This window comes from Leuciscus leuciscus (assembly GCF_965113295.1).
Source record: "Leuciscus leuciscus genome assembly, chromosome: 11".
In the NCBI taxonomy this organism is placed as follows: Eukaryota; Metazoa; Chordata; class Actinopteri; order Cypriniformes; family Leuciscidae; genus Leuciscus; species Leuciscus leuciscus.
Window position 1 is genome coordinate 1,680,246 of NC_138735.1, and position 7,206 is coordinate 1,687,451.

The window sequence follows — 7,206 nt, forward strand, 5'->3', positions numbered from 1 at the left end:
AGACGTGTATAAAACAGTGCAGTTTACCAGTCAGTGTAAGGCTTTACTTCACTCATGCTTGTTCTTATCTTGTCCTAAGTCGAGCCCTACGCCTGTAGTCAATCATGGTCATATACTGTATAATCAGCCTTAGATGAAACACAATATTTAAACTACACACACAAGCACACATTTTAATTACAAAATTATTTATGAGAGTGTATTCTACAAGATACAGTTGCATATTTCACATATCAATAGTTTTCATATTAAATCCTGCATCACCTGTTTTCATTTTCATTTGTGACAATTTCTCTAAACTTTATCACAGTACTACTATGGTCTACAACAGTTCTATTATTAACCTACAAACATAAAACTTTCCTAAATGTCGAAGTGATTCTTATGCTTATCACTCTAAAAAATTATTCAGTGGCTTAGTAAATATCACAGTAATAATTAACTTATTAACTTAATCAAATCTCTGAATATCATTTACTTGATAGTTTGAGTTGAACATTCCGGAATAATTGACTAAAACTCCAACAATTAATTTTGTCTGAAATTTACAGTTATATTTAAGTTTGAAGTTTTTCACTAAAATAATTGGTAACACTTTATATTACGACCTGCAAACAACTGCGTAAGTAAACCGAAATGACGGTGTACGTTTCTGTAATTATAGTGTACTTCCGTGTAGGTATAAGGGAACAATATGTTAAGTTTTGGGTAATAAAGGGGTACAACCAGATATACAAGCAAATTATTTATAATGTTATTATTTTAAAACTAACAGGTACCTATTCTGTTAATATATTCCAGGCAAAAATTGTACGCCTGTTGTAGCCTATATAAAAGTTTTTATCACATTTCTAGCAAAATATGTTCTTGTGCAATGTAGTTACAGGGTAATTTTGACATCTGTGGGTTGTAAATTAAACATATATATATATATATATATGGCTGTATGTAAGCACAGTATGATAAAATTTTTATTTATTGGCTTTCTTACTAAACTACTAACGTTAAGCCAAAAAAAAAAAAAGTTTCTGCTATGATTTTAATTTAGAACGTACCATGTAGTACTTACTTACCTTATCACATTGTATTGCAATGACACTTAAATGTCAGGGCAAATATACTGTGTAATTAAAAGGTTTTTTTTTTTTTTTTTTTTTATGTTTTCTTAATAAGAGTACCTTTCTCTGTAATTACTGTGCAAATAGTGTTGTTTCATATTGTTACATAGTAAATAGTGTTTGTTACCCATTTCAACTGTGTAGTTACAGGGTAAGTGTAACTCCTGCGGGCTGTAAATTAAAGTGGCACTTGTTACCCCCCTTGTTCTGTGTATTTACAGGGTAAGTGTAACTTTTGCGGGCTGTAAATTAAAGTGGCGCTTGTTACCCCCTTGTTCTGTGTAGTTACAGGGTAAGTGTAACTCTTGCGGGCTGTAAATTAAAGTGGCGCTTGTTACCCCCCTTGTTCTGTGTATTTACAGGGTAAGTGTAACTCCTGCGGGCTGTAAATTAAAGTGACGCTTGTTACCCCCTTGTTCTGTGTAGTTACAGGGTAAGTGTAACTCTTGCGGGCTGTAAATTAAAGTGGCGCTTGTTACCCCCTTGTTCTGTGTAGTTACAGGGTAAGTGTAACTCCTGCGGGCTGTAAATTAAAGTGGCGCTTGTTACCCCCTTGTTCTGTGTAGTTACAGGGTAAGTGTAACTCCTGCGGGCTGTAAATTAAAGTGGCGCTTGTTACCCCCTTGTTCTGTGTATTTACAGGGTAAGTGTAACTCCTGCGGGCTGTAAATTAAAGTGGCGCTTGTTACCCCCTTGTTCTGTGTAGTTACAGGGTAAGTGTAACTCTTGCGGGCTGTAAATTAAAGTGGCGCTTGTTACCCCCTTGTTCTGTGTAGTTACAGGGTAAGTGTAACTCTTGCGGGCTGTAAATTAAAGTGGCGCTTGTTACCCCCTTGTTCTGTGTATTTACAGGGTAAGTGTAAACTCCTGCGGGCTGTAAATTAAAGTGACGCTTGTTACCCCCTTGTTCTGTGTAGTTACAGGGTAAGTGTAACTCCTGCGGGCTGTAAATTAAAGTGACGCTTGTTACCCCCTTGTTCTGTGTAGTTACAGGGTAAGTGTAACTCTTGCGGGCTGTAAATTAAAGTGGCGCTTGTTACCCCCTTGTTCTGTGTAGTTACAGGGTAAGTGTAACTCTTACGGGCTGTAAATTAAAGTGGCGCTTGTTACCCCCTTGTTCTGTGTAGTTACAGGGTAAGTGTAACTCCTGCGGGCTGGTAAATTAAAGTGGCGCTTGTTACCCCCTTGTTCTGTGTAGTTACAGGGTAAGTGTAACTCTTGCGGGCTGTAAATTAAAGTGGCGCTTGTTACCCCCTTGTTCTGTGTAGTTACAGGGTAAGTGTAACTCTTGCGGGCTGTAAATTAAAGTGGCGCTTGTTACCCCCTTGTTCTGTGTAGTTACAGGGTAAGTTTAACTCTTACGGGCTGTAATTAAAGTGGCGCTTGTTACCCCCTTGTTCTGTGTAGTTACAGGGTAAGTGTAACTCTTGCGGGCTGTAAATTAAAGTGGCGCTTGTTACCCCCTTGTTCTGTGTAGTTACAGGGTAAGTGCAGTAAATATACAATAAAAGATTCCATTTAATTTCTGATTTTTATTTTACAAAAAAAATTCAAAACACCTTTTCATCTTAATAAAATATTCTCTTTTCTACAGTATACTCAAACAACAAAGTAACACATTATACCTCCCCCCCCCCCTCTTTATTTGCTTATCTTGCTTTTCTTCTTCTTTCTTTTCTTACTCTTCTTTTTCTTAACTTCCACTGGGGACTCTGAAGTTGAGGAGTTGATGGAGTCCATTGGTCTTGCTGCACTGCAAAAATATGAATCTATATATACATGTTCTTAGCAAGCTACACCTTCAATTTTAAGTTGTCGAACAATCCTCCACTGTAAAACATTTTGTGCCACCCTATATTACTGTAGTAACTGTAAATTTAAAGAAAACACATTTCGGTGAAGTTTGAGGCAGATCATGGGGGGGTTGTGATATTTTATAGTGATAATGACTGTAGTGCAGCAGAAAATGTTTTTTAAAAAGGCATAGTTGTTCTGACAGCAACAAAAAACAAAAAGCAGCCATGTGAGTTACTCCTTCAAAGAGAAAACACGGTGAATCTGACTGCAGTAGATGTGAAATATATGAATAAAAAGTGATGTTAAGTCAATTTTGGTCGAAGTCCAAAGTGGACGCGCGTGATCATAGGCAACTAAGCAACAGTGGAGACTCAGACTGAACTCGACAATCGACTACTGTGGACTTCAACCCAAAACAGAAGTAAATACAGGTATGTGCGCTGCACAGTAAAATCGGCAGTGTAAAAAATGCAGTGTTAAAAGTATATAATTCCCAAAGAGTTAAATTAACAATCTACATTGTTAAAAAGTACTCCTCTTCAGTGTAGTTACAGGGTGTCATTTTATTTTACACTGAAAGTGCAAACGAATTGTTATTGACTTCGCCCTTCGATGACTGCCTCACAAGACGACGACGCCATTTTTATCTTCATGCGACCCGAGACGGTAGGTTTGAATTGCTTTATCTTTCTAAAAGCACCCTTTGGGCTATTTTTCTGCGCAGATGAGTTCATTCTTCAAATGGTAATTTTATATTTATTTTGTGTGTATAAAAGTGGCTGTGTGTTATACATGAGCGCGTTAAGAACTTCAGTTTTTGTGACGCATGCACATTATTTACAGCTTGTTTACGTTAAGTGAACGTTAATTTTTTTTGTAGACTGAGGTGGTGAAGCATTAAAAACTTTTTTATTTGCCCTTTGTTTAAGTGTGAATTACATAATCTCTATTTTGTTCTAGCACTGAATATCATGTCGTCATATCTGCGTCAAGAGTCAAGACAAACGTACTACCATCAAGTTTTTTTTTTACTGTTAAATTCAAACATTGTGAAAGTGAGTTAAAGCTAATCTGTAAATCCGTCTGTCTTCCAATTCAGTTTACAGATATTTGCGAAAGCACTGGAAGAGCAAACAGGTACTTTAGCTTGAAATCATTCTTTATCAATTCATACTGCATGTTATTTTGGGATACATTTTGTCCTAACTATTTAGTCTTGTCTGTATTTTATTATTATGAATCTGTATTTTCTGTTCACATTTAAATATCATTAATAAATTATGGGTAAAAAAAAGTTTTTTCTAAACAATGTCTAACATATAACTAAATAATATAAATGTATTTAATAATCAGATTAATTGCATATTTTAAACTGTTTCAGGCCCTCCATGTGAACAATGCACAAGGTTTTGTGGCTATTAACTTGAATATGTGAATATTCAAGTGTGGATGTGTGAATATATAAATATAAATAATTTTACAATTTGACACCCATGCTTTATAGAAAGGGTAATCACAATTATTTTACCATATTTACAGCCCTAATTTAAAATGTATTGCATTACTGAATTTTGGAAATATTAGCCTCAACTGACATCCATTTTTTCAAATCCTTTTTCATGCCTAGACTAGTCAAGTGAAGAAAGCTCCTCTCATGAGATTGCAACAGAAAGCAACCAACAGACATGAAGACGAAAGCAACAGAATGCTGAAGATGAATCCAGAATTGTGAGTGTCATTATATTTTATTCTTTGTGCAGTACAAATTTTATTACATGACGAATGTAAAATTGAATTTTAATTTACAAATTTAAACCTAACTGGGCAACCACACAATGCCTTTGTTCAGACCTGGAATTTACATGTGTCTGGGGTGATTGATGTGTCTTGATTGCCATAATTCATGATGTGACACATCAAACACTAAACAAAAAGTTAAAGGAGAACTCCGGTCAATTTTAACATTGAGCTAATTTTTTTGTAAATTTGGAGTGCTGTCAATACAGAGAACAACGACAAAAATCGGTGTTGCCTACACCATGTTATCCTCTTTTTAAAATTTGCACCCTGTTGACTTCAATGGGGCAAGTTTTAAACCTGCTTTTAGCCTCTTAACATCCTTGATGTGTCATTACAAGTGCCCAGGTCATGTGAGTGATTCCTTCAGAGTGAACACGGGTGAATCTGACTGCAGTAGATGTGAAAGATATGAATAAAAATGATAATTATTCAGCCAGCGCTCATACCTGTATTTACATCCTGTTTTCGGTCTGGCTGAATAAACATAATTTTTATTCATATCTTTCACATCTACTGCAGTCAGATTCACCCGCGTTCACTCCGAAGGAATCACTCACATGACCTGGGCACTTGTAATGACACATCAAGGATGTTAAGAGGCTAAAAGCAGGTTTAAAACTTGCCCCATTGAAGTCAACAGGGTGTAAATTTTAAAAAGAGGATAACACGTTGTAGGCAACACCGATTTTTGTCGTTGTTCTCTGTATTGACAGCACTCCAAATGTACAATAAAATTAGCTCAATGTTAAAATTGACCGGAGTTCTCCTTTAAAGGGTTAGTTGACCCAAAAGTGTAAAGTTGTTGTCATTTCTCACCCTCATGTCATGAAAAGACTTTCGTTTATCTTCGAAACTCAAATGAATATATTTTAAATCTTAGCGATTCCTGTCCCTCTATTGACAGTCAACACAATTACCATTTTGACGCTTCAAAAAGTTCATAAAGAGATCATAAAACTAACCCATATGAATTGAGCGGTTTAGTCCAAATTTCGGAAGAGACCCGATCGCTTTGTGATGAGATTGAATTTAGACTTTTATTCGCATATAAACATTAATCAACAAACATAAACAGAAGAAAAATAAAATGTGGACTAAACTGCTTGGTTCATATGGATTAATTTTAAGATGAACTTTTTGAAGCATCAAAGTGGTAGTTGCGTAGAAAGCTCTCAGATTTCATCAAAAAGATCTTCATTTCAGACTTCTAAATTACAGAATACACTTTTTTTGAGTGAAACTAACCCTTTAATAAAAGAACGTGGCCTAGACCTCATCAGAACAATTGAATCTCAATGCGTCTTGAGTGCATTTACACCTGTACTTCGAATTGCTCACTTGTGCGTCACCCAAGATGAATGTTAATGCCAGGTGTGAACGGCACTACTCTGTGACTACACGATCATCTGAACAGAATGGTTCCTGAGAGAGATATGGTTGTCATTATGCTATGTAACTGTTTGATGATGTTTTTGTTTTGTTTGTTTTGATTTTTTGGTTAGAAGACCTCAGCTAAGTTCCTGGAAAGGCTTCTCCCAAGACCTTCAAGGACCTGATTGACTCTGCAGAATCTGCTGTGAAAGGTGATGAAACTGATGATTCAGGTTAGACTATATTTCAGAATAAGATATTCTATACGCGTTCATGCATTTTTTGCTGAAGTTGTCACATCTGTTATTTAGAATGGGGCAGCGATCTTGCATCGATTCGTCTCCTCCTTGATTTGATTCCAGCATCACCACAAGGCTGCAAGAGACCTGGAAAGATGTCCTCATATCAAGCTGAACAACACCTTGTCGTCATCAAAGGTAAATTTGGACCTATTGTCTGCCTAAAAATATTGGGTTACACTTTATTTTAAGGTGTCATTGTTACAGTGTAATTATATATTTAAGTACTGAGTAATATTAAGTAACTACATGTATTTACTATAGGGTTAGGGTAGGATTAGGGTTTGGTTGAGGGTTAGTTGCATGTAATTATGCATCATTTACTGTTATTACTATGGTAAGTACATGTAACATATGTAACAAGGGCACTGTAAAATAAAGTGTTACCAAATATTGCCATTTGGGTTGATTGTATTGTGGAAAACTAATATAAAGACGGCCAATTGGAGAGCTGACTTTGAGTGTTATTTTTGTCTTTGGCAGGGACCAGCATAGAAGAACACCTTGATTGCATTGAAGAGACCACACAGTGTACCTGCTCGCTGCCGGTGATGCTGATATGGCAGTAAACTCAAAGACTACTACTACCTGCTCGCTGATGGGACAAAGAGGAATTGCATTCATGGATGCTACACAACTGTCGACAAGTAGTTTTATGCAAATCTACCTGTCATATTTGTTCATGTTTAGGCAAATTTGATTATTTTTTGCGTTTTATTGACTTTTTTCCTTCTGTGCAACACCTCGTGAATGTTATAATTTGACCTTTACACATCTGGCATATGTTTTAAAAGAGCCATTTTGCCCATTTGTTAATAAAT

At 36.1% G+C, this 7,206-nt stretch overlaps 1 long non-coding RNA gene across 1 annotated transcript; it reads left to right on the top strand.

The window, feature by feature from the left end:
• Positions 1-4,304: 4,304 nt before the first annotated feature.
• LOC309509221 lies at positions 4,305-7,177 on the top strand. Its single transcript, XR_014209822.1, has 4 exons — positions 4,305-4,643; positions 6,218-6,319; positions 6,398-6,523; positions 6,869-7,177. It is a non-coding gene; the product is annotated as an uncharacterized lncRNA (long non-coding RNA).
• The last annotated feature ends 29 nt before the right edge of the window (positions 7,178-7,206 follow it).